The 27,701-nt window shown below is 37.2% G+C and overlaps 1 pseudogene; it reads left to right on the top strand.

The window, feature by feature from the left end:
- Positions 1–27,701, top strand: part of LOC122204545 — a 79,845-nt pseudogene that overhangs the window by 36,587 nt on the left and 15,557 nt on the right.

Raw genomic sequence — 27,701 nt, 5'->3', positions numbered from 1 at the left:
ATAAGATCTTCAAAGAAAAATGACTGAATTTAGACCTAATTTTATATAAAAATATTATAATTTTAAAATTATGTAATTTTATGATTTTTTTCTATTAAGACCTCCGCTCCATCACACCCCTCAACACACACAGAGTAGGGATCAACATTCATATGATAAATATTTATTATTTATATAATAATAAATATAATAAATATAATAAATATTTATTATAATTACGGCTGTAGAACGTAAAAAAATTATCATCATAGTTAACATAGCTTAATATATGAAGGTTTTATGTTGAAGACTTACTAAATGATCTTATATAATCCTCACAGTAACCCCTGGAAATGAGAATTATTGTTATCTCCATCTTCCAGGAAAGAATCCAAGGTTTGAAAAAGTTAAGTGTCTTAAGGTCATACAAGTAAATGATAGAGCCAAGATCTGAAACATGGTTGTTCAATTCCAAACAAAAAGATACAAAGGTCTGATTCATTCAGTTCCCAACTTGAGCCTGACCTTAGGCCTTTATTCAGGGAGCAATCGGATTCAGTTGAGAATCATTGCAATACAAAAATTCAATTTCTTACCTGCAAGGGGAAGGACCAGACTCTGTACTGTGGTGACCAACACTCACAGCACAGGTTGGCCTTTATACTAGTGACTTTCAAGTGCCTTTGTCACCCACAGTAAGAATTATATTTTACATTACATCCGAGGTCTCACACACACACACACACACACACACACACACACCACCCCTAACAAACAAAACTTCACAGAAAAGTACTTATTCACATTATATGTGATATACTCCAATTTTTCTATTCTACTCTATGCCATTATATTTCATTACTGGTCAAGACTCACCAAATTGACTTCCTGCCTGCACATTTAAATAATGCTCCTTTGTATGATTCCTCAAATGGTATGTCTCCCACTCCATTTCTCCTTGTTTTTATCCCAACTTAGAGTGCAATATGATCAATGTATTTTGTGAGAGACACATGTTTTTTAGAAATGCTTTTATTGAACATGTTTTAAAAAAATTTTGTCATGTTCCAGTGAAGAGGAACATTCATTGTTTGGCAATAAATACCTCATTCCTTTATGATGCCAGATAAATAAGTTTGTATAAACAAAATAGGAATATAAAAAAAACATGCAACAGAATCAAATAACAATTTTTTTAAATTCTAGTATTTACACATTCATATATACAAATATAAATATAATAGTTAAATTTCCAACTATGTCTGTATCATCTTAAAAAACTTGGATAGACTTTCACCAAGTTGAAAAAGTAAATTTGGGATTGTGTCTAGCCTAAAATATATGTGACTCATATAAAATTCAATGTGAAGGCCCCTGGGGAACATGTTAAATAATTAGTCTCCGAACTAAAACTGCTTCTTGGTACAGACAGAGCTTCCATATTGACATGTCAGAGGCAATGGGTTCAAATATGAACACCAAGATGAAAATACAAATGTAAGGGACAAATGCTATAATCAAAGGTTGGTTTCTAACTTGAAGCTGCTCACATAGGACCCTTTAAGTAGTGCAAATGACAATAGGGATTTACTTATCCTGAACAATAGGGAAAACACCTAATATTTACTAGGATATTTTGAGGGCATAGGGACTTTTGTTTCTCCTTTGTTTCTGAGGGAGAAATAACAGAGAGAATGAGAGAGTAAAGCATGAAAGCACAGAATTTAGCCATATGGAGGAAGCCTGAAGCCCTATTTTGCAGAAATAGCTATAAGACTTTAAGAAAAAATTTCCTACCTTAATTTTTATATAGCTTACATTTCTGAAATGTAATCCTCTCCTTTTCCCTAAATATTCATTTATATCCATAAAAGCTTAATAACAAATTTTCTGTTTTTAATTTTTATTTGTTGTTTATATTCTGAAAATCAAGTAAAGGGATTGCATTTTACATCTGGATTGATACAGTGAGTCTTAAGAACAGCACATTTGGCATGACAGGAAAATGTGTAACTGAACTACATTAGCAGAAGAACCTAAGTGGCCATGAAAGGCAAATCTTTCTAGGAATTCACAAAAGCATTTTCTGATGGCACTGGATCTTCCACAGAATGCACACTGGGGTTTTGAATTGATCTTACTTAGATCTCAAGAAACAGTGACTCCAACTGATGAGTATTCAATTTTAAATAAATAAACCTACATTTGGTTTTTAAACTTATGTTTAAACCCAAAATATACACATATTACTTAACTTCAAAAAAAGGGGGTATGTATCACACAAGAAGACAGTGTCTGGTAATTTAGGCTGGAAACATTGTTGGGGACCTAGGCTTTTTATGACACTAACAAGCAGAGCTTCCACTAAATGTTTAAGACCAAGTGAATGAATCCAGGATTCCATACAGTTCATATTCTTTTTTTTTTTAAGTTTATTTATCCACATTGAGAGAGACAGAGAGAGAGAGCATGCAAGCAGAGGAGAGACAGAGAGAGAGGAAGACAGAGGATCTGGAGTGGGCTCTGTGCTGACAGAAGAGAGCCTGATGTGGGGCTTGAACTCACAATCTGTGAGACCATGACCTGAGCCAAAGTCAGATGCTTAACCAACTGAGCCACCTAGGCACCCCCATAGAGTTCATATTCTTATATTTAGTTTAGGGATTTCTAATTGTAACGTTAAAAAACAAAGAAAAAAAAAAAGAGAGAGAAAGAAAACTGTATAAAATTAAAGAAATCCCTACTTTAAAGAGTTTCTATAGACCAAAATCTTTTTTTGTGTGTTGAAAACCTGATTAAAGCAACACATACAAAGGTGGTTCACTTAAAAAAATAAATAAATAATGGTTTATTTTATTATTTTTGAGAGACGGAGAGCATGAGTAAGGGAGGGGCAGAGAGAAAGGGAGACAGAGTCTGAAGCAGGCCCCAAGCTCTGAGCTGTCAGCACAGAGCCTGACACAGGGCTCAAACTCATAAACTGTGAGATCATGACCTGAGCCGAAGTCAGATGCTTAACCAACTGAGCCACGCAGGCATTCCTAGGGTGCTTCACTTTTTATGCCACTCCTTTCTTCTATTTCATCTGCACCCCTCTGTGTCTTAGCCTTACTGGAAATGTGTGTCATAGTCTAAGAAAAAAAGTCTTCTCATTTTCTAATGATCATATTTTAGCAATATTCACATCCTTTCTACAAGAGTTTGCTTAATAACAAAGAGAAACAAGTAAGGGCAGAAGAACAGAAAAGAATAGAATTAATGTCAGTTGAGTTCCTATGTGCCTCTACTAGACCCATTATGGAGGTCTTTCCTTCATATGTTATTTCTTTAAATTAATTTAGTCTTTATATATTATCCCCATTTCATAAAGAAAGCTTAAGAAAATTAAGTTACTTGACCAAGATCACATAAATGATAAGAGAGGTCCAGTTATAACCACACCATAGGTTTCCAAAGTGTGCTTAGATGTGTCAATTAAGTCTGTCCCAAAGAATTAGTTGCTTTATCACATAAGCTTGGTAAATTCTGGGTTAAACAACACCAAGAAGGTTTCTTCACTATAGGACTTTCTGAGTTTTTAATATGATGAGGTTGACTTTCATTGTCCAAGAATATAGTAAGCAGAAACTTTTGTTAGTTTTTTTTTTTTTTTTTTTTTTTTTTAAGAGTAACTTCTATAATTAGTGTTCAGTGAATTACTCACTTTGGGAAATAAATACTACACGAAACTACGTTGCCTCAAAAAGATAAAAAAAGAAAAAAAGAGGGATCTGATCTATCTAGAATCAGTGCAATGACATGATCACAATCTGCCAGAATATGGTTCAAGCCAGGTGGCTGATAACACATAAAACATGCCCTGCAATTCAGAGTACAAGTAAGGAGTCTTTATTGATTTTCTGTGGTTGCTTGACAGCCAAGCCCATGGGTGATGTAGAGCTACAAATCCCATCAAATTCACAGGAACTTTTCAACAGACTATGTCTGCCTCCTACACTGCAGTGATATGGTTGAACCCTTCCTGGGTTTATACATTGATTATAACCTTTGATAATATGCCACTGCAATTTCCAACTTTCTGGCTGAAGAATGGGACCTGCTGAGAAAAATAAAAAGTAAATAACCAATGGAATCTTCCTCCTCTCTGATGCATATTTATATTTTTTATTTGATAATTACCTTTGCTAAAAATGTAATTCTATTATATTGTAGTAATTTTGATTGAAAAACCAACTTTTATCACTGTTGTTGAAAATTCTGGTAAACATTTCAAACACTATGAAATCATATATAATTAAAAAAAATTATCTTCCAATCCATCATGCTTGTCTTCTTTGCCAAGTTGACTACTGAGACCAGTTGCTTGAAATTTTTTTTCAGATGTTCTCTATGTATATATAAGCAATATATGCATGAGTGTATTTAAGGGTCTTTTTGCAGGGAGGTACATATATTCAGAATTACTATGCACAGTGTTTTGTTACTGATCTTTGGATTTCCTGAATGAAAATATTTTTCATATAACTTAACTTGAGACAGAACAGACTAATATAATCCTAGAATGGACTCATATAACCCATTTGAAGTAAAATGCCAAGTTTGACCAGCTAAATCAATCTTTTTTAAGAAGTACAGTCATATTAACTGATGCACCTTACAACCCAAGCATGCTATAAGACTATGACACCATTCTATGATCTGATTGTTTTTTTTTTTAATGTTTATTTATTTTTGAAAGAGAGATTGACAGACTGTGAGCAGGGGAGGGGCAGAGAGAGAGAGGGAGATGCAGAATATGAAGCAGGCTCCAGGCTTCGAGCTGTCAGCACAGAGCCTGATGCGGGGCTCAAACTCAGAAACTGCGAGATCATGACCTGAGCCGAAGTCGGACGCTCAACCAACTGAGCCACCCAGGGGCCCCAACTTTCATCTGATTAATCCTCAGGGAAATAGTGAGTAAAGGACTATGGCATGAATGTGAAGACAGATAGGAAAGCAGGAACTGGTAGGCCATATACACAATGCGGCTTTTATTGTAAAGGTTAATGTGAAAACATTTAAAAGTTTGACTGGTAATTGGGTGATTATACTGGTTGTACATCCTGTGTCATCCAATACAGTAGCCAAGAGTCACATTTAGCTAGTGAACATTTAAACTGTGGCTAGGCTGAATTGAGATATCCTAGAAGTGTAAAATGCCTATTGGGTTTTTATATTTTAATTAAAAAAATTAATATAATTTATTGTCAAGTTAGCTAACATACAGTGTATACAGTATGCTTTTGGTTTCAGGGGTAGATTCCCATGATTCACCGCTTACATAAACCACATTGGATTTTTAAAACTTAGATTTGGAATTAGGAGCAGCTGGGTGGCTCAGTCAGTTAAGCGTCTTGGTTTCAGCTCAGGTCATGATCTCACGACTTCTGTGCAGATCCGGCTTGGGATTTTCTGTCTCCTCTCTGTCTGGATTCTCTATTTCCTTCTCTTTCTGTCTCTCCCCCACTCACTCTGTCTTTCTGTCTCAAAAATAATTAAATAAACATTGAAAAAAGATTTAGAATGAAAAAAAGATTGTAAAATACATCAATAATGATTAAATTGGTTACATAGTTAAGTGTTTATATTTTGGAAGTGTGAAATTAAATGAAATATAAAAGCAAAATTAATTTCACCTCTCTTTTTAACTTTTTAATGTGGCTACTAGAAAATCTTAAAATGTTATATTTCAATTGGACGACATAATAGAGACAAGAAGATCTAAGTAAGTGCACACTGGAATTGCTCTCTATTGGATTTCTCATGGCTCTGAAATCCCATTTGAATTATTTTCTAGAATGGATATTAAGCCTAGGATGACTCAACATTTTTAAGAGGTTGGTTTGAAAGATAATACAGTTCTTAGAAATAAATTCTCCATGTCAGCATCTGAGGATTACTACTTACTCTGAGAAGCCATGTGGTATAGTAGGAAAATGATCATAGTCAGTGTTATGAGGTCTGCATTCAAGTAATGACCATGGACATGTCATTTAAACTCAATTTTCTCACCTGTTAAACAAGAGTTATATCGTCTGAACTATTGTTTATCTGAGTGTTATTGTGAGCATCAAATGAGAAAGCAGATGAACACTTATGAATTATTAAGCACATAGATGCATTAAAACAAAGAACTAAAATATATTAGAAATTTTTACACTTAGAAGCTACTTAAGAAACAACACTAATGAAAACAATAGCTAACATTCATTGATTTTACACTAGCATTGGACGCATTATATAATTTATCTCATTCATCTAATAACCCTTGAGATAGGTATTATTAGAGCCTATTTACCAAGTGCTACATAGTGCTGCAACCCAGGCTCTATGAGGTCAAGTAACTGGGTCAAGGTCACACAGTGAGTGAGTGACAGACCAAAGATTTGACCCCTGTTCTCTTCCATTCAGAAGTCCATGTTATCGATCCTTGTGCTTCTTGCCCAAAAGAATGGAAAAGCTGGCAGAGAAGACAGTCATGCAGACAACAAGCCAAAGCATAATTTAGTTCATTCTATAACAAAGATATGTACAAGGTTCTCAAGGAGCCCAGAGGAACTTTGAATTGTCTTTCTGCTTCTCCTAGTCTTTCTCAACCCAGTAAATGGCACCACCACACATCCATTCCATTAAACCATTTCTTAACTTAGTAAGTTATGCTTAATCACCCTTCATACCATCCAAGTCAATTCTACCTCTAGTGTGCATCCCTCACTGTTCTGTTTTTCACCTGCACTGTCATAACTTTCCCATCTCTTCTCCATCCCCACCATAATTCCACATCTGAAATATAAAACAGCTAGTATTTTTCTATGAATCATTTTGTACTCTCCTTGCACAAGATTTCTTCTACCAAGGAACCAAAACAATCTTTTTTAAATTGTAATCTCATTATGCTCTTCCTCTTAGTCAAAACTTTAAATGACTTCACAGTAACTTTACAATAAAAAACATATTCTATACATGGTCTACCAGCCCCCTGCTTTCCTCCCCAACTTCTCATTCATGCCACCTTCCCTTGCTTGTTTTGCTTTAGCCATATTGCCTTCCTTTTAGTTCCCAGAACAAGCCAAGCTCTTCCCCTCCCAGAGACTTTATACATTCTTCTGATGGGGTGTCCTGTTCTTGGCATTTTATGTGGCTGGGTCTTCCTCATCTTGTAGTCTCAGCTTAAATGGCTGCTGGCACCTCTAAACAGGTTTCCACTATCTACTATCTTCATAGCACTTTCATCTAATTGAAAATACATATTTATTTATTTAGGGACATGTTTATTGGATTCTCTAGGTTGCAAGCCCCATGAAAGGCAGGGATCATGGTAATCTAGCTGCCCTCTGAATACCCAAGACTTAATCTGGTACCTGCTGCATAGTAGATGTTTAGCAAATGTTTGTAGGATAAATGAGTAACAATTATCTTACTGGAAAGATAATGAACTTGCGCTAAAAGAGCAAATCACTGACTTTCACTTCTCTCTCTCTCTCTTTCCCTCTCTCTCTTTTTTTGTTTGAATAGTTACATTTCTTTTTGCTTTCATTCTCCTGCTAGAAAAATTGTAGGTAGCTCATCATGCAGTTTCCCAGAATTGGAAAAGTCAATGTGCAATGCTTGTAATGTTCACAGTTTGGGTGATTTGCCTTCAATATAGTCCTGCAGCCATGCATTATGGATGGTTCTCTTAAGTAAAAACTGCCAGAGAAATGAATCAGCAAGAGCTAGAAGTTGCTGTCCCCATCCAGACACAGCTGTTTTCCTGACTTTATTCAATTCTTACTTCCTGGCCACCTAATTCAACCAATGATTTTCCAGAGAGAATAGCACGGTAGTTGGTATGTAATAAGATACACAATTCTCTCCCAGAAACAAACAATCTGAGTCTCTGAGTTGGATTTTTACTTCACCGAAATTTATTCCTAATCTGGGCATTAAATGTTAGCCATACAGCAAAAATCTAGCACAGTAAAAATTTAAATTCATTGTTACTGTCTTAAAAACATTTTTTTAAATGTTTACTTATTTGAGAGAAAGAGAGATAGAGGGTGAGCCAGTAAGGGTCAGAGAGAGAGGGAGACATAGAATCTGAAGCAGGCTCCAGGCTCTGAGCTGTCAGCACAGAGCCTGACACACGGCTTGAACTTATGAACTATGAGATCATGACCTGAGCTGAAGTTGGATGCTTAACTGAGCCACCCAGGCACCCCTTAAAAACACATTCTTAAAAATCTATTACCTACTTCATCAGGATAAGGGGCAAAGATTAAAGGGAGCAGAATGGAAGCTAACTTTTTTGAGTATCTGTTGGCGACAGGAAACTGGCCGAATACACATTGCTTCCTTTATCTTCAGAAAGAAGCACTTTCAAGTAAATATGAACATTACCATTTTATCCTCGCCTTATGTTGACAAAGCAGAAAGCTTAATTAATTTACCCAAAGTTATGCAACAGGTCATAGGCAGAGCTAGGATTTGAAATCATGGTTAACTTTGTCTGAAGCCCACTCTCTCTGAAAAGAAGAAAGTGAAATTCAAGCTTATTTGGGGTTTCTGGTTAGCCAACTCAGTTCAAGTTTTGGTCAAGGAGAAATTGAAATCAGGGCCTAAATGGTATTTCTGGACCATCTGAGAAGCATCTGAGAGACACCCATGTCTCTCTACATCTGGGAATAAAAATAAATCAGGTAAGTTTTAATATAGAAGCTAGTTTGAAAAGAATATGACAGATTTTGCCATTATTTACTCAGGAGTTCCTTTCCCTTTAGATTTTTGAAAAGCACTGATGTGACAAGAAGTATTTGACCCTTGGCTAGCCCAGACAGAAGAAAGATACAGATGAGGACAACCAGCACAGAGCAGGAGTGCAGTGGTTAGTGTACAAAATTCATACTTGGGACAAGTTCCACAAAGTATTAAAAAAGCTGACCTATGAACTAATTGTATACTAAAAACACATCTCAGTTCCAGTGATACCCAAACAGCTGCCCAGTAAGGCACCCTCCAACAAACTCCATGGTTGCTTTCTTTCCTCCCTCCTTCTTGATTTCTGGGATCACCTGCTAAATCCTTGTCTGAAGTTCTGAATTTTGGACAAAACCAAACCAAGGCAATTTGCAACATCCTAACTGATAAATCCAAACTATTACACTGAACACCTTCCAGGGATTTGATATAATTATTGTAAATTTGTTTACTATAATATAGCAAGATGATTTCAATACTTCAGTTTCCCTATCTACAAATTGGAGATAATAATAATTTCTACCTCACAGGGGTTTTCAAACATTTAAGGAGACATTGTATATTAATATGCTTTTATAATGTCTGCCACATAAAAAGCAATTTAAAATGTTACTAATTACGGATTACTATCATCATTTTTATTATGAGATTAAGAGTAATGTGGCATATGAGTCTCTATTGACCTTGTTGGTGACAATAATCTTTGGCCTTTCAGCCAGTCTTTAGCCCATACTGCCCTCTCCACACCACCAAACCCCATACTGTCTGTTACAGACAAAATATATGATAACACCATATGTATGCTATATCATGTTACTGGGTTTAATTTCACTTTCATTATTTTACCCAACCTATTATTTCCATTTATTTTTATAGAAAAAGAGAAAGGAGCAATCTTTGTGAGTACTGAACATCAAGAGGTTTAACAGAAAAAGAATTAAGTGTTGAGAAAAGATTTAAAAGAAAATCAGGTACTGAGGGAGTAAAAGATCAAGAAGAGAGTGTTCATCTCAACTTAATGGATGGCAGTTAAAGAAGGAACAAAAGTAAAACCTAGATAAGAAGATTAAGGAATAGCCAAAATTGGATAAAGGGAAGGAAATTAAATTAGAAATACAGGAAATCAGAGAAGATTTGTAGGAAACTCAGAATGTCAAAGAGGCTGAAATTGAGCCCATGAAGCCATTTCCTGGAGAAAAGTAAGAAGCAGTCATGATGGTATAAAATACTAGAGCTTAAAGGCATTTTAAAAATTATCTAGCCCAACCATTCCATTCAAAAGCAAAGAAACTGAGGCTCAGGGTACAATAGCCTGTTGCTTTCGCAAGGCTACATCACTAGTAAAATGCCAACTTGAGCTGGAACCCAGGATTTCTTACTTTTAGCTTAGTGACTAGTTCTACTCAATTATTTCTGATAAAAGACTTTAATGAAAAAAAAGTGATTTGATCTGACAAATGAGGCATATGATTAGCAAATTAAATCATCTGAGTATTTAAAGTGATAATCATTAATAAATCCTATTATTAAAAAACCTTTATGTGGAGTTGTTTACAATCACACAAAATTTAGAAACAATCTAATTATCTAATCATGATAGTATGGTTAAAAAATAATATTGCAACTTTATGACAGTCCTTTAAAAATAAGTTTCCTAAAGGATTTTGTTGACCTCAAAACTTGCCATGATACTGAGGTAGAAAAAAAAAATACAAGATACAAGTATAGCAGCAATATGATCTCAATTATGTTTAAAATATGAATGGAGAAAGGAACATACCAGAATATGCTAACAGTGGCAATCATTTTCTGTGTTGTGCTCATAGATGAATTTTATTGTCATATTTAGTATACATTTTCCACATTAAATATCATTACTATACTAATTAGAACAAAACATTTAACTTTTTTTGGTTTGTTTGAAAAGCTTGGTTAGAAATTTTAATACATCTGATGTTTCAATTTGAGAGCATATTTCGTCCTACCTTCAGAATGAAGATGGGATCGTAATACTCTTTTATTCTTTCCAAACACTGCAGACTTACCTCCTTTTTAAATGACTATTCATTCTGGGACACTTGAATGGCTCAGTCAGTTAAGCAACCAACTTCAGTTCAGGTCATGATCTCACAGTTTCTGGGTTTGAGCCCCAATGGGTCTCTATGCTAACAGTTCAGGCCTGGAGCCTGCTTCACATTCGGTGTTTCCCTCTCTCTCTCCCCCTCCCCTGCTCACACCCTTTTTTCTCTGTCTCTCAAAAATGAATAAAAACGTTAAAAAAAAGATTTAAATGACCATTCATTCTATGCAGTAACTTTGGATATCCTAATTACTGCAGCAAGCTTATGTTATCAATTTGCATCATTTATTCACATCTTCACTTATTCAATCAGTATTTACTAAGTACTTTTATTTCTACACATTATCAACTACACATTGTTCTACCACAGACAATATCTTACCCTTAAGAGGTGTCCTTACCTGAGGGAAGAAGGCAGAAAATGAACAAAAGAACAAATTAATTTTAAAATTTATGGTGTAATAGAATAGAGATGAACAATGTGGTTTGGTAGAATGCTATGTACAAGCATAATTATAAGAATTGGTATAGTGTGGTTAGTCAAGGCCTCTGTAGTGTATAGTGGATGCTCACACCCCCTTCCAGGACCTGAGCTCTCATTTCCCCAGCTGTGGAGATGTTCTGCCATGGGTTCATTGCTGAGTCACTCTAGGAACTGTCTTTGGCTGAAAGGAGCTGCCTCACCCACATTACTCCCCCTTCCCAGGATCATTCTGCATCCAAAACCTGACTGATGTGGGGTACAGAGGTCCAGATCTGTTCCTTAATATAGGACAATTCTGAAGGGCCACTCTGGCTCTTGAGCTCCCTGGGAGATTGACTGTGGCCTCTGTCATGACTGTATCACAGCTCAGTTTTTACCTCTGTCCAACCTGATTTCCATCACACTTCACAGGTATTATTCCCAAGGGCATTCCCCAATCATCATTCTGTACATGCACCTACATGTCAGAATCTGCTGCCCAAGGAACATGGCTATAAACAGCCTCTCCTCAGAGAGAATAGATGATTTGAAATCTGAAAGATGAGAAGAAGCCAGCTACGTACAAGAGAAGAAAGGCAAAAAGGCTGGAAGCCAAGGGGGAGATTTCAAATTTCAAGGAAAAGAAAGGAAGCCAATATAGCTGTCTTGCCCAAATTTATACAGCCAGAAGGTAATGGAACCAGGATTCAAATCTGGGTGTGTCTCACACTGAAGTCTGTCTTTCTAACAAATTATGAGTTTCTCCCAGGTATTATAGGTCTTTATTGTGTGAAATACACATATTCTATTTTAGTCATGAAGCATTAGCTCTGCCAATATAATCACCAAGTTGTAATTTCTTTGAATTGGCTCCTCAGATACCTCTGTGACTTTATTCTTAAAGTATCATGACTTTAAGTATCTTAGTAGTTTAATTATATCCAATTAAATGTTCTTTCATTTTGTCTGCATGTACCTGTAGGAAGCATTTGAAAATCATGAACACACCATTAATTCTATCTGCACACTTTTTGCATATATTTATATGTAGATAATAACTATATTAGGTCCTTGCTTTAGTCATGATATTAATTCAAAAATTAACCTGAGTTTTATTTTCTCATCCTGGAAAATACATCTCATAAATGTTTTCATGGTGCAACTACAATAACTAAGCAAATTTGCTTTCAGTGCTCATCAAAGCTCAGTTACCTGGATTTAGCAAAATGATATGGTGAAGCCCAGTGTATTCTGAGCTCTAATCGTTCTGTCTGCCTTCAGACACCTAGTATACTCCATCTGAATTTAATTCATTCATTCACCCATTCATCAAACATATCATATTGCACAGTAATAATTTGACATATTCTGTATGCCAGGCACTGTGCTGATCACTTGGCATATACTATGAAATTCTCTCTTCTTGGGGAATTACAATTGAATGGGGTGGGGGGGGGGAGTAGGTGGATCTATCACAAAAGCATACCAGTAAGTGCAGTGTTACAAAGTGAGTGCTTAGAAGGAAAAGAACATAGTTCTCTGGCTCTCATCACAAAGAAACTTAATTTTGGATCAGAAATGAAGGGAGTGAAGGGAAACAAAATATGCCACTCTTCTTTGGCATGTTGATTATTTTGAATTAAAGTTTTTTAAAGAAACAGTGCAAGAAAAACACTGTAGCCCTCCTCTGGCCACTTGGAAACAGGAAATATATCTCCCATGCGGAAGGTACCCTCCCTGTACGAGGAGGGTAAAGGCAGAGGTAGGGAATTCAAGGATGAAATGCTATATAAACAAAACTGTTACTTCACTAATTTATTAACCCAAGCCCAAACCCCTTTGTCTTGTTAATTCTTCACAAATTTATTGGTTTTTTTTGTTTTGTTTTGTTTTTATTGTTGTTGTTGTTGTCCTCATCATGGATGTTATTGTTGGCTAAAAGGTGTAAAAGCTACCAGCTTTGGTCACTTCTTTGTGTTTCATATCTCTTATAGGCTCCCCTACATACAAAATTGAATTTGCTATTCTCTGTTGTCTCTGTCAATTTACTTATAAGACCACCCAAAGAACCAAGAAGGGAAGAAGAAGAAAGTTTTCTTCCACTCTAGGAGACAAGAGGCAATAAGGTTGTATGGGTTGGAATGAGGTGGGGTCAAAGAAGGCTTTCTCATGAAAGTAAAACGTCAGCTTAGATCTTAGCTGATGGAGACAAAAATGGAAAAAAAATTCTTTGTCAGGAGGGCCCAGGGCATAATCAAGGATCTGAAAGAAGACAATATAACTGAGCTTTGAAAAAATGAGCAAAGAGGAAGATGAAGGTGGAGGAGCAGGCAAGAATAAGAATATAGGTAATTTATAATCCAGATTGGGGGCTTTAATTGTAATTTCTTGTAAAATCAATGAAAGCCAAATTCCTCAAGTGGTAAGTCTTACATAAGTTTCTGCACTGACAAAGGCAAGTAGATCCTTTCCTTAATGACAAGGGCTCACAGCCCAATGGGAGATAATGGGTGCTTAAACAATAATCATGGCACAGAACTATAAGGACTATGATGGAGACAAGTAAAGATTACAGTGGGAATGCTGTGAAGGTCTCCTAACTTATACTGGAAGATCATGCCAGGCTTGGAGAAAGTACTACCTGAACAGGGTGTCAAGTGTACACATCTAAAGTTGTCCAGATCCCAATTCCAATCACATAGGGGAGCAGGTTCCCCACAAGTGTAAGCAATTCTTGGTACACTACCTGGGTGTCCTACAATTTAACTCAATCCTGACTCTATCTATCCACAGATAGCATCGGATCCCATGGGTTAAGTCTCAGTCCCACAAGACTGCACCGCCCCCTCACTTCGGATACCAGTCCTAAACCCAGTTTGTAACCTGTGCTTCTGATGGACCAACTACAAATTATAAGTTCTAACGACCTCTGGGACCCAGGATGCCAGTTGCAAGTCCAAGCTGTTACCTGTACTTCTGAACAAATGGCTATAAATCAGAGGTTTCCACTACCTTCCTCCTGGGTTCAATTAAGTTTCTAGAATGGCTCACAAAGCTCAGAGAAACATTTTACTTACTAGATTATGAATTTGTTATAAAAGTATACAACTCAGGAATAGACACATGGAAGAGATACATAGAACAAGGTATATGGTAAGGGGCAGGGAGTTTCCATGCCCCTTCCAGACATACAGGGAAATAACCACATGTTCACCAACTCAGAAGCACTTAAACTCATTCCTTTTGAGTTTTTGTGGAGGCTTCAATACATAGGCATGATTAATTAAATCATTGGCCATTGGTGTTGAACTCCATCTTCAGTTCTCTCTAGAGGTCATGGAGTAGGGACTGAAAGTTCCAAATCTCTAATACATGGTTGGCTCCACTGGCAGCCAATTCCCATCCTTAGGTGCTTTCCAAAAGTCACCTCATTAACAAAAGACACTTTTATCACAATCTCAATATTTAGGAAATTCTAAGAGTTTTAGGAACTCTGTGCCAGAAACAGGGATGAGGACAAAATATATATTTCTTATTACAGGTCACAATATCACAACACTTCACATATATAATTGTCCATCCCAACAGGCCTACTCAAATACTTTGATAAAAGTGTGGGATCTGGCTTCCGACTCATGGTTTTCTATTGTCTACGTGATTGGTCTCTATGGAACTAAAATACCAAAGATAATGATATTCCTTCGCAAGACATGGTACCACTAGGAGACCTTTTCTCAGAGGCAAGTCTTTGTTGAGCTTTTACTATGTGTAGGGCAGGAACTGGGCTTAGCATTGGGAAAGAACAGCAAATACTAACCCATGATCATGCATCTTTGCTTTCACACCAAAGTTGTGCAACATGATAAGGAATCCTGGCTGAGCTGGAGCTGAGAATCTAAATGTGTCTGAAGAGGGAGTTGGGGACACCTCTCTGCTCAAGTATGTATCTGGAAAAAAGGAAAAATAACTTGTTTGTTTTGAAGAACATGGAGGAGAGATGGTGCCAATGGGATATGTGGTGTCTGTTCTTCCTTGAGGACTGACATTTGTTTATTTGATAGATTGCTTATTTGTTTCAATTGGAAGACAGGGAGGAGAGACTAGAGCCATAATCTGGAAGTTTCTTGGAAAACATGTAAGATCTTAGGCACAGTCATCTTGGTTCAGGGCTGAGGAAAGCTAGTGTGAAATTGAGCTGGAGAAAAGGGAATTTCTCCCACCATCCATACTCCACTTCAAGTTTCATTGCAGACATGGAACCCCAAAGGCTCAGGAAGGCAAGAGCAGGGTGGAATGCAGTACCCGGCAGTGACAGAAAGGCCATGACTCCCTGAAATGCCTGGTAGGCAGTTTAATGAAGTCTGACACAGGCATGAATGGATTTGCCTCTGCACATTTGTAAGCTGACTCTTTCTCCTTAGTCCTCTTGGAAATAACCAGTAAAGCCTTCTGGGGCTGTCAGCAAAGCCTCTACAATTGTTTAGGTTGGCGATATCACTCATTCAAATTTGGGCATTAATGTTCATATATACTCAGAAATTGATGACATCAATTTATTGTAGATTGGCTTGCAGTGAGCAAAACTCTGACGAAAGAAGAAACAGGGCAACCAAAGCATTATTGGCTGACCTACTAGATAACTTTGGACAGGACATTTTACTTCCTAGAGCTTCAGCATTCTCAATTTTTTTTAAATTTTTTTTAATGTTTATTTATTTTTGAGAGAGACAGAGGCAGAATGCGAGTGGGTTGGGGCAGAGAGAGAGGGAGACACAGAATCTGAAACAGGCTCCAGTCTCTGAGCTGTCAGCACAGAGCCCGACGCGGGGCTCGAACTCACAAGCTGCAAGATCATGACCTGAGCTGAAGTTGGACGCTCAACCTACTAAGCCACCCAGGCGCCCCAGCATTCTCAAATATTAAATGGGGTGGAAGATGGAAATAAATTAATAATCCTTAACCCAGTAGGCAAAAGGCTCAGAACAAAGGGTGGAGTGCAACTTTACCAAAAGGTATCTGAGAACCATTGGACTAATCAGAATCTGAAGCCCATCCAACCCCTTAACTTCCAGTAAAACAGAAAATCTCCTAATATTGATGCCCCATTTGCCTGGTTTTGTTTCTGTGGGATTCTCTCAACTCTACCCTCTTCCACTTCTGATCTTCCTCTATTTAGCAGTTTGAAGCCACATCCCTAACAGCAGTGCAATAAAAAGAAATATTTAAATACTGATTTCTCCTGGTCAGGATTCTATGCTAAAAACTTCAGTGATTTCTATGGTATTTGTGATGTTCTTATAACTTTAAAATTATGGATTTGCAAGGTATAATGAGGCTGTTTTAGATACCAGAGAGAAAAACCCAACAGATCTTGGTGACTGAAGAAGGAGAGTCAAAGAAATGAGTCTAGTTAATTGAGAAACTGGTGGTGCTATTTGTGAGTGGATGCTGAGAGGGAGAGCTGATTTATAACTAAACAAAATGATGTTGCTTTCAGACCTGTTGAATCTAAAATACCAACAAGACAGAGATTTGGGAATTTCCCACAGCTGGACGATTAGAGGAAGCCAAAGGTTTACTTGAAAAGCAAAAGAGCAGAGTATTATTCATGAACACTTACTAGTGTTCATGCCATTCCTGAAGCAGGCATGTTTCATCAGCATTCTCAGTAAATGCTATAGTGAAGTAAGTATTCTTACTGCCATTTCATAGACAAGAAATCAAAATGGAGGAAAATTCAGTCATAGATCAAAAGACCTGGATTTGGATATACATCACCTTGACATCAAGATGTGTGTCTTTCCCACAATACTCTGTCTGCCTTGTCAGGGGAAAAAAATAAGGTCTTGAGGTCTGCACATGTGTTGTTTGTGTTTTAAGCATCAAGTCTTATAGTCCTCACTCTCTACAAACATACTATTTATATTTTATTTTAATACAGAGCTGAGAATCAGCATTACAGGTTTTGAAACACAAAAAGTTTGAGCACTTCTCAGCAGTCAGGATCTTGGCTTTCCACGTGGAAACCAGTGGGATTGGGAAATGAAAGGCTGAGCAGTTTGAGGCTGGTTTGCTCCTTTCTGTTCCTTAAAATATCTTTATACCTAGCAATCAGCCAAGTGACCAAGGACAAAAGATCTAGAAATAAGCTCAAAACCAGTGGTTTGGGAGATTGTCTGGTAGTAAGCTTACTAGCTGGCTGCTAGTAAGACCACCCTAGCATGGGTACAACACTTGCTTTGGTCTCTTGTCTGAGGGCTTGAGCATAATAGACTTCTGGGTTTGTACCAAGACTGGGCGGAGCTCCTGTGGGCCCTGGGTTTTTCTCTTGGGGTTTGGGGACAGTCACAGTGTACTTTCTTTCATCACTTTGAGGTCCTCCCGCCAAACCTTGAATCTGAGATAAGTGCAGACTCCTCTGTTTTCAGATGCTTTTTCCTCAAAGATATGATGGCTTGTCTTTAATTTTTCTATAATTTTTTAATGTTTATTTATTTTGAGAAAGAAAGCATGAGTGGGGAAGGGACAGACAGAAAGAAAAAGAATCCCAAGCAGGCTCTGCAATGGCAGCTCAGAGCCTGACACCGGGCTCAATCTCACGAACTGCAAGACCATGATCTTTGCTGAAATCAAGAGTCAGCTGCTTAACTGACCAAGCCACCAAAGTGCCCTGATATGATGGCTTTCAACTGAGATGCAAATAACATCTGTTGCTTCTCCTTGGGGAGTGGGAATTAAAAGGCATCTGACTTAAATGAAACATAATGGTGAGTTTGTATCAAGTTGCCTTCACAGCTTTGGCTGATAGAACAGCAGCTACTGAAACCTACAAGGCAAGGTTTTGGGAGAAGTTACATGACACTTTATAAGGTAAGATGCAGCACAAAAAGGGACTAATTTCTTGTGTCTGTCTCCAAAAGGAGCTCTGTAAACTGGCTCATGGAACAGAAGAGGATGCCCCCTGCCTATTCAAGCAGACATGTGTTTCAAATGCCAGGTTTTACATGATCCCCAAGGGAGGCATCCAAACCCCCTGGCAGGCTGCCAGTTCTCTCTAGGCTCAGAGTCCCTCCACATTCCTTCTCATTCTTTTTCTTTCCTTCACACTTTTTAAGTGCGTGCGTGTGTGTGTGTGTGTGTGTGTTTTAACACCCTCTCCTGTTTTCCTGATTAACCCCTATTCATTATTTCAAACTCATCTTCAGAGACTCTACACAGGTCACTATCTCCTTTGGATATCTTCTTTGACCACTTTGGCTCAGGCTGCTTCAGTGGTCCTTCATGGTGTTTTATAGCACCTTCTATATATCTCGAATACTGATTTTATTTTTTATGTTGTTTTACAAGTGTCTTTTTATATGTCTGTCTTTCCCTGTTTGTAGCAGGGATTGGCTAGTTGCTGCCCAAACAGATTTTCACTTAGGCACACAGTGCTATTGCAGTTAGATATGACCATAGGGTGATATTAACCAAACAGGAGGAGGCATAGTCCTCCATGTGCTCTCTCTTCCATTGTCTGCTGGCCAGATGCAGAAACAGTGGAGAACTCCAAGATTTTAGAGATGGTAAAGCCTAGATCCCTGGAAGCCTACTTGAAAAAGTGTCTCTCACTACTGACCCACATTGTTCTGGGGCTTCAGCAAGACACAAACCACAAAGATCTGGGGGAGGATTTTGCAGTAGCTAGCTTGCTGTATGCTCCTGGGGTGACCACAATATCTGCATGTGATCACCAGCTAGCCTAGCAAATAGCAGTCACTCAAATGACATGCAAGGAGTGAAAGCATCTTGACCTTGACCACATTTTTCACAAGAAAGGTTATCAAACTAAATCGTTCCCATTTGTAACTTCACTAATAGTTTTTTGATCAACTAAGCTAAAAATTTTCTTTTTATTCTTCCAAAGTTCTCTTACTAGAATTCTATACTCTTTGGATTTAAATTTAAATAAGTTGAACTGGAAGAAGCAATCCAATAGGGCCCTAGAATGTGATCATTGAGGTCTCCTTCCAGACTGGTACACATCCATTAATCAATCCTTTGGGTATTCAGCAAACAATTAAACTAGAAATTATTCAACCAGCAATCAAACCAGTTAACCCCATTATCCCAATCCACAGTTTTCTATTTTATTAGCAAGATAAGTCTCTATTTAATGCCTTCATAAATCTAGCTTCCTCATTTTTATAGGATCCCCTAATTTCCTAGCCTGGTAACTACATGCAAAATGTGAATTATGGTTTGACTTGTTATCTCTATGTAGGGAGTCTATGTTGGTTCCTTCATGTCACCTTGTATAAACTGCTCATATAATATCTGTTAGAAAATTATGTTGGGAAACACCATCTAGTTTAGCAGCCTCGAATCCAGGGACAATTTTCCCCCTCTGAAAACTTTGTAGTTGTCTGTCCCCACTGTCCCAGCACCTTTCTCATTGTCCATGATTTCTCAGAGACAACAAACAGTGGTCCCATATCACATCAGGCAATTCTTTTGGTTACTTGGGAGGTAATTCTTGAGTTTGACAACTTGAACTAACTTTAAGAAACTAGGCAATATCTTATGATCAGTTTCCATTTCTCTCTTAAACAAAAAAGAAAAAAAAAGAAACCTCAGTTTTATGCTTTACAATTGAACAGGCCTGACAGCTCTCCACCTCTCCACTCCTTGTTAATTTGAGACTAGTCCTTTCCCTTCCTCCTTCCCTCTTATATTTAGGTTGTTGATCCATGTTGAGTTAATTTTTGTAAATGAAGTAATGTCCGAATTCATTCTTTTGAATGTCTTTATCCAGTTGCCCCAGTACCAGTTTCAAAGGGACAGACTATTCTCCCCCTATTGAATGGTATTGGTGCCATATAAAAAATGAATTGGCCATAAATATTTAAATTGATTTTTTAATTCTCAATTCTATTTCATTGGTCTATATGTCTATCCTTATGCGAGTACCACACTCTTTTAGCTTTGTGGTAAGTTTTGAAATTGAAAAGTCTGAATCCTACAACTTTGTTTTTCTTTTTCAGTATTGTTTTAGCTATTCTGGGCTACTTGCAATTCCATATAAATTTGAGGATTGGCTTTTCCATTTCAGGGGGGAAAAACCCACCATTGGAATCTTGGTAGGGATTGCACTGAATCTGTGGATTATTTGGAGGAGTACTGTCATCTTAACAATAATATGTCTTCCAATCCATGAGCATGGGATGTCTTACAATTTAATTAGGTCTTTTTTAATTTCTTTCATCCGATGTATTATAGCTCTCATTGTGCAAATTTTATACTTTCTTGTTTAAAGTTATTCCTATGTATTTTATTATTTTGGATGCTATTGTAAATTGAATTATTTTCTTAATTTCCTTTTTGAATTGCTCATTGCTGGGGTATAGAAACACAACTGATTTTTGTCTGTTGACTTTCTACCCTACGACTTTGCTAAATGTATTTATTAGTTCTAGTAGTGTGTGTGTGTGTGTGTGTGTGTGTATTCTTTGGAATTTTCATATACAGAATCATGTCATCTGAAAATAGTTGTACTTCCTCCTTCCAATTTGAATTTCTTTTGTTTCATCTCTTGTTTCTTTTTCCTGCCTAATTACTCTTGCTAGGACTTTCAGTGCAATGTTGAATAAGTGGTGAAAATGGTCATACTTTTCTTGTTCCTGATCTTAAGGGAAAAGCTTTCAGTCTTTCACTATTTTATATGACATCAACTACGGGTTTTAATAAATGCCCTTTATCATGTTAAAGAAATTACCTTTTATTTTTAGTTTGGTAAGTGTTTTTATCATGAAAATGTGTTGAGTTTTTTTTCAAATGTTTTCTCCATGTTTATTGAGATGATCACATGTGGTTTTTTTTTCCTTTTACAGTTTATTACATTGCTTGATTTTCTTATGGTGCACCACACTTGCATTCTTGGAATAAATCCTACTTAATAATGGTGTATAATATCCTTTTTAAAAAAATGTTTATTCATTTTGAGATAGAGAAGGGGGGAAAGGCAGAGAGAGAGGGAGGGAGAGAAAAACCTAAGCAGCTTCTGCACTGTCAGCATACCCTGACATGGAACTAGATCCGGTGAACCATAAGATCATGACCTGAGTTCAAATCAAGAGTTGGATGCTTAATCCGTTGAGGCACCCAGGCACCCTTATATAATATCCTTTTAATTTGTTGCTGGATTTCATTTCCTAGTTTTTTTGTTGGGGATTTTTGTATCTGTATTCATAAGATATTTGTCTGTAGTTTTCTTTGCTTGTAGAATCTTTGTCTGGCTTTGGTATTTGTTCTATACTGTATTTGGTGAGTTGCTTTGCTCTGAAAATGTTACTAAGGGTCCTTTCAGTTGTCTTTGCAAGTTTTGCAACTCTTACCTTATTCTGGACTTTAGCTTCTTTGACTATTTCCTTTATGCATCTGCCTTTATTATGTGTACTCCTCTCCCTCTATACATGCATCTTTATATATCTTTAAACATATTAAGTCATTAGAGAGCTCCCTATATGGTAATATAAATACTTCCCACTTCTTCTTCTTCAGAATCAATCATCATTCCTCTCAAACTTCTATGAGGGAAATAAATGTGCTTTGTTTAGCACTGTGCATAGGCTGTTCTTGTACAGTGCATAGTACATGGTAAACACTAAATAAATATTCCTCTCATAAGTAGTGACTAATTGAGCACTTACTATATGCAGGGGAATGTTCTAAGCACATTGCATAAATTAGCTCATTTTTTTTCTCCCAGTAATTAGAAAACAGTTACTATACTTTTCCCATTTGAAAGATATGAAAATTGAGGTAAAGAAACTGTAAGTAGCTTACACAGTGTCACAAAGCTAGGAAGTGGCAGAGATAGTACTTAAACCCCGGCAGTCTGACTCTGGAATTATTCTTTTAGCCACTGTGTTTTGCTGAATAGACTGAGTAAATAAAGGGGTCTCAGTCATGTGCTTATTCATATCTTTACTCTGAGCATGTTAGTATCGCCATTCCTAAATATCACTCAACCAGGCATAGCTGGTTATGCCTACTGTTCTATACTTTCATTGTTACAAAACCCTGTTCTTGTTGCATTTTCCATTTCTATTAATTACATCTTATGCATCTAGGTGCTCAGATTTGCATCAACTCCTTTCTTCTGCCCATACTTTTTTCCCAAACCCCACTCAGGGTTAGTTACAAGTTCTGGAATTCAGTGGTGCCAATTGAATTAACATGTTAAACTGTCCTGTCAATCAGCTGCAAAATAATTCACTATTGATAATAATAAAATGCCAAAGTTTATAAGTAATTTACTTCTTAACTAGTATATACAATAGAGGGGGTACAAATCAACTCTAGAGAAGTCATCACTCTCACTCATATGAATTCTGATTTTTTTTCCTTTAATTATAGAGAAATAGATGGAAGTGAAGTTAACACACTTGGAATTGTATATATCACTAAATATGCCCACAGGATTAAGTAGTACAGTTGAACTTTATTTATAATGTATGAGAGCTGGACAGAAAGGGTAGAGAGAACCATGGCTATAGAATGAATCTCCATGAAGTCTCTCATAATTATATCTTTTCCCTTCCATTCTCTTCATCACAATGCCTGGTTTGGATTTAGACAATTTTGCTTCCTAGTTGATCTCTCTGCCTCTTTTCTCTATTCTCCGTCCCATCTGCAACCCACTGTTGACCTGGCTGTAGATTAATCTTCCTAGAGCGTAATTCTGATGATCCATCACTTCCTTGTTCATTTTATAATGTCCTTCCAGGGTATTTGCAGCACCTGTGAGGTGTTCCCACTAGCTTTATCTAAAATAACTTTCCTTCCCCTACTCTGTATGACCACTAAACAGGATGACATTGCTTTCTCCCAACCTCCAAGGCCTAATTCTGCTCCAAGCCATTCCTCTGAAATGACCTTCCCCTGCTTTTTATAAGACTCCTTATTTTACAAGAGTCAGCTTGAAAGCAAACTCTAAAGTTCTATGTGTACTGAAATGCAAAGATTTCTAAGATACACTGTTCCTTGCAAACAGCACTATGAAGAAAATTATATATAATATGCCACTTTTGAGCAAGAAAGGGGAAAAATAAGAATACATGTATTTGCATTTTTTTCTTGGATTTGCAGAAAGAAACTCTAGAAGGACATGAGACTACCTGGTTTAGTTTTGGGGGGTGGTAAGGAAAAGAGGGAAGAGTGAGACTTTTTGTTGCATACCGTATATCAGCCTGATCGATGACAAGATAGTACATCATCAGAATAAGGATTAATAAACAATCATCAAAACTAAAGCAACCTCAGGAAAGCATTTCTCAACGCCCTATTCTATGTTTCATATTATGCCTTGGGTTTAAGCTATTTTCAGATTCTTTCTTGACTCTTGAAATACATTTAAAAAAATCTGAGCAGATATCCTGACTTATTGATTGTTTTATTCCCCACCTTCAGGCCTGGGAACAATGCCTTACAAATGCCTGGTGTTTATGATATTTCTGAACTTGTAGAAAGTTGCTCCCCAGCCTCAAGGGTCTGAAGGATGAAGGATTCAAAGGGAACATCTCCTCACTAGCTTTAGAGCAGTGATTGACTGCTTCTCAGTATGTTCAGAAGTGAGAGGGATCTTGACAAAAGATAAATGAGTCTTCTAATTCATTAACCCTTCAAGCTCACTGGTTTCATTCATTAATGTACTCATTTATTCATTCAATAAATATATATTTAGCTACTAATTTGTGTCCAGGCACTGTGTAAGGCATTGAGCATCCACTGGTGAGGGAAATGAGGAATAAGTAAATGTAAAATAAACTTGCATGATATTTACAAAGTGTGAAAAGTCCCATGAAACAAATAATGAGTAAAAGTAGAGACTAAAGTTTTATTTACAGGCCTCCTAATCCCACCAAAGGGCCCAGTATTCCCAGATTACTATTTTTTTTCTGCTTAAACAATGGAAATTTATTTCTCATAGTTCTGGAGACTGGGAAGTCCAAGATCAAAGCACCAGCAGATCCAATGTCTGATTAGGGCACTCTTTCTGGTTTGCAGACAGTTGCCTTCTCATTTCCTCACAGGGCAAAGAGAGAGACAGGCTTGCAAGGGCACCAATTCCCTTCATGAGGGCCTTACCCACATGGCCTAATTACCTCCCAAAGGGAGAGTATTGGTGATTAGGATTTCAACATATGAATTTTGGAGAGACACATTTGGTCTAACTTTCTTCCCCTTCCTTTTCAAATGCAAACTACATTAATTCCAACCCAACAGTTCTCAAATTCTTAACTTGTTCCAGTATCAACTATAAAGTCTAAAGCCCAAAGTATCATCCAAAATATCCTCTAAATGAGATATAGGTGAGAGTGAGGTAGACTCATCCTGAGGCAAACTGCTCAGCTGTGAACCTGTGGAACCAGACAATTTATGTGCTTCCACAAAAATACAGTGTTGAGACAGGCACAGGACATTCCCATTCCAAAAGAGAGAAGTAGAATAGAAGGAAGGGGTAATGGATCCCAAGTAAGTCTAAAACCCCTAAGGCCAATTACCTGAACTCTTAAGAATAATCCTGTTTGGCTCAATGCTCTGCTTTCCAGACCCACTGGGGTGGCAGGCCAGTCTCCACCTCAGAAAGGTGTGGTGGAGGAGGGGGTATCCAGCATGCCTGAGGCTCCAGGCAGCCCTACCCCATGTAAGATCACTCTCTGTCCCTTTCATAAGCCCATCTTAAATCATTCATATTTTTTTTTAGGGTATAGATTTTTGTTGTTGTTGTTGTTAATTTAAAAACACCTCTTAATGGTAGAATCTTATTTACTGGAAAAGCATTGCAAATAAGGAAATCTTGAGATCTAGAGGAATCTATGTGGCAAAGATTCAGTTAAAACAAGTCCTCAGGATGGCTTCCATTCCTTCTGGTTCTTGAGCTAATTCCAGAGGTGTTTAGTATTTTTTTTTAATCTTTGACAGGAGTTGTACTTAGTGTATATGTCTTAATTTATGCATTTATTTACCTTTTAATAGGTCCAGAACTGCTGAAGACTCACATCTTGGATATTGAGAGAGCTATGGCTTTACAAGTAGGTGGTAGGAATGACAGGCATGTCTATAAAGCAGAGATTTTTCAACCTGGCTTGCACAGTAGAGTCATCTGGGGAGATTTTAAAAAGTATGATGCTTGAGACCCACCCCTTATTTATTTTTCTTTAATAGCTCTGGAGTGAAAGAAAGGAGTGGATAATTTCAGAAGGCTGCCCAGCTGACTCTAAGGTTCAGTTAAGGTTGAGAACCACTCTTTGAAGCAATTTATAAGGGGAAGCCTGTGTCCTCGAGGGGGTTATCATCAACAACAATACAGAGTAAAATGAGAAAATTGGATAAATTATGTTGATTAGAAATAGCTGAATGAAGACTGGGAAGATTCTTAATGGCAACAATTACCATTTGTTACATTTGTTATAAGTAATCACAACCCAAAACATGGCTTAATTTCCCCTTGTAACAAGTGAGAAAACTGAAGCTTGTCCAAGTTCAGTGACATGCCCTTCATCACCAGACTACTAAGTGACAAGGTCAGAATAAAGAGTGGGCAAAATCAGACACAGACATTTTTTTTTTTTCTCACTTGACTTAAAGAGGTTATGAAATGACCCAAGGTTAAATGCAGAGAGGAAGCCAGACTCATTGGAATATATTTGTAATTAAGACTTATGGGTTCTAACTTTGGTCCTTGTGTGTAACTTTGAACATGACTTCCCTTTAGGTTCCCCATCCATAAAAAGAATAAAACAGCAATATATCAGGCCAAACTGTTTCAAGGATTCTGTGATGATTAAGGAATAAACTGTAAGGTACTTAGTGAATACAAAGTCATGGAAGATGCTAAACAATAAAGTATTTTGGAAAGGTATGAAATTGTGTTTGTTTTTAGCAAACTTAAAACCTGTAGAACCATTCTGTATGATTCATATCTTTGTGAAAGGGACTCAACACGTGATCACACAAAGAAGCACATGGGTTTTCTGTGCATAATATCTGAAACTTGCAAAATATATATATATTTTTTTTTTCTCACTGAGGCTATGCTTCTTTTTCAAGGAATTTTTGAGGTGGGGAAGACTTGAATAATTCTCTGGTCACTGTTGTTCACAAAGAAGAGTGTTACTTTGTGACCCAACATTCTCTGTCCCCTAAAGAGAGAATTCCTCAAGCCTTAAAATGACAGTTTCAGGAATCACATCTCAGGTCTCCGTATCCCTGCAACCTTGTGCTGTGCTCTATGAATTCAGGTGATGGGCCCATGGTCAGAAGTGTGATGGGGATACTCACAGTCACAGAATAAGCTAGGGTCAGTGTTACTCAAAGACAGAGGCAAAAAGTCTTTAGCACTAAAAGAAGTACAGTTATATTATGGAATAGAAAAAAACTGCACATAGCTAGCTAGAATGTGGGCTTTCAAAAGTAAAAAAGAAGAGCCTTTTTATGACAGGCCACTTTGGCTTGTGCTTGTGATTACCCAGGAACTTCCACTGTAAGGAACTTCTGAGAATAGACCCACCTGAGACCGGAGGAAAAGTTACATCCAGGACTGAAATACCCCTCTCATCTGTTAACCTCTATTTTGGAATTTGGTGCCCCTTCCTGTCTCTGTTGTCTCCTGTGGAAAATGTGGGTCATGAAAATATATTCCCCGACAAACTGACAAGGATGATTTTAAAATCAACTGAGAAAGAACACAAAAAATGCTTTTAAAACACAAAATACAGGACAAATAGAAGTTGCCTTTTTTAATTATTATAGTAGACCATAATGTCTTCATGCCTTACTTAGCACTTAAACATTTAAATTCTAATGTATCATGTTATACATATATTGGAACTTCTTAGATTGTTTAGTTGAGCATATCTAATGTTGAAAATAGACACCAAGATCCTTGGCTCTTATTTCTTGGGTAATAAACTAAAAAATAATATTTTGTATATTAGTCAGGGTTCTCCAGAGAAACAGAATGAGTAGAGTATACATTAATAACTAGAAAGAGGTTTAGTATGAAGGACTGGCTCAATGATTGCAGGGGCTGAGAAATCCCATGATCTGCTGTCTGTAAGCTGAAGGTCAAGGAAGGCCAGTGGTATAATTCCAATTCAAACTCAAAAGCATGAGAACCAGAAATCGATGGTGTACAAAGTCCTGGTCCATATCTGAAGACCTGAGAACAAGGAGCACTGATGTCCCAAGGCAAGAAAAGGTGTGCACCCCAACCCAAGCAGAGAACAAATTTGCCCTTCTTCTTTATTTTTGTACTATTCAGGTCCTCAACAGATTTGATGATGTTCATCCATATTAGTGAGGGTATTAATTTACAAATTAGCCCTGCTGCATGGAGGGCAAGGAGATGAATAAAGAGGC

The sequence above is a fragment of the Panthera leo genome, chromosome D4, assembly GCF_018350215.1.
Source record: "Panthera leo isolate Ple1 chromosome D4, P.leo_Ple1_pat1.1, whole genome shotgun sequence".
In the NCBI taxonomy this organism is placed as follows: domain Eukaryota; kingdom Metazoa; phylum Chordata; class Mammalia; order Carnivora; family Felidae; genus Panthera; species Panthera leo.
This window is presented reverse-complemented; position numbering and strand designations above follow the sequence as displayed.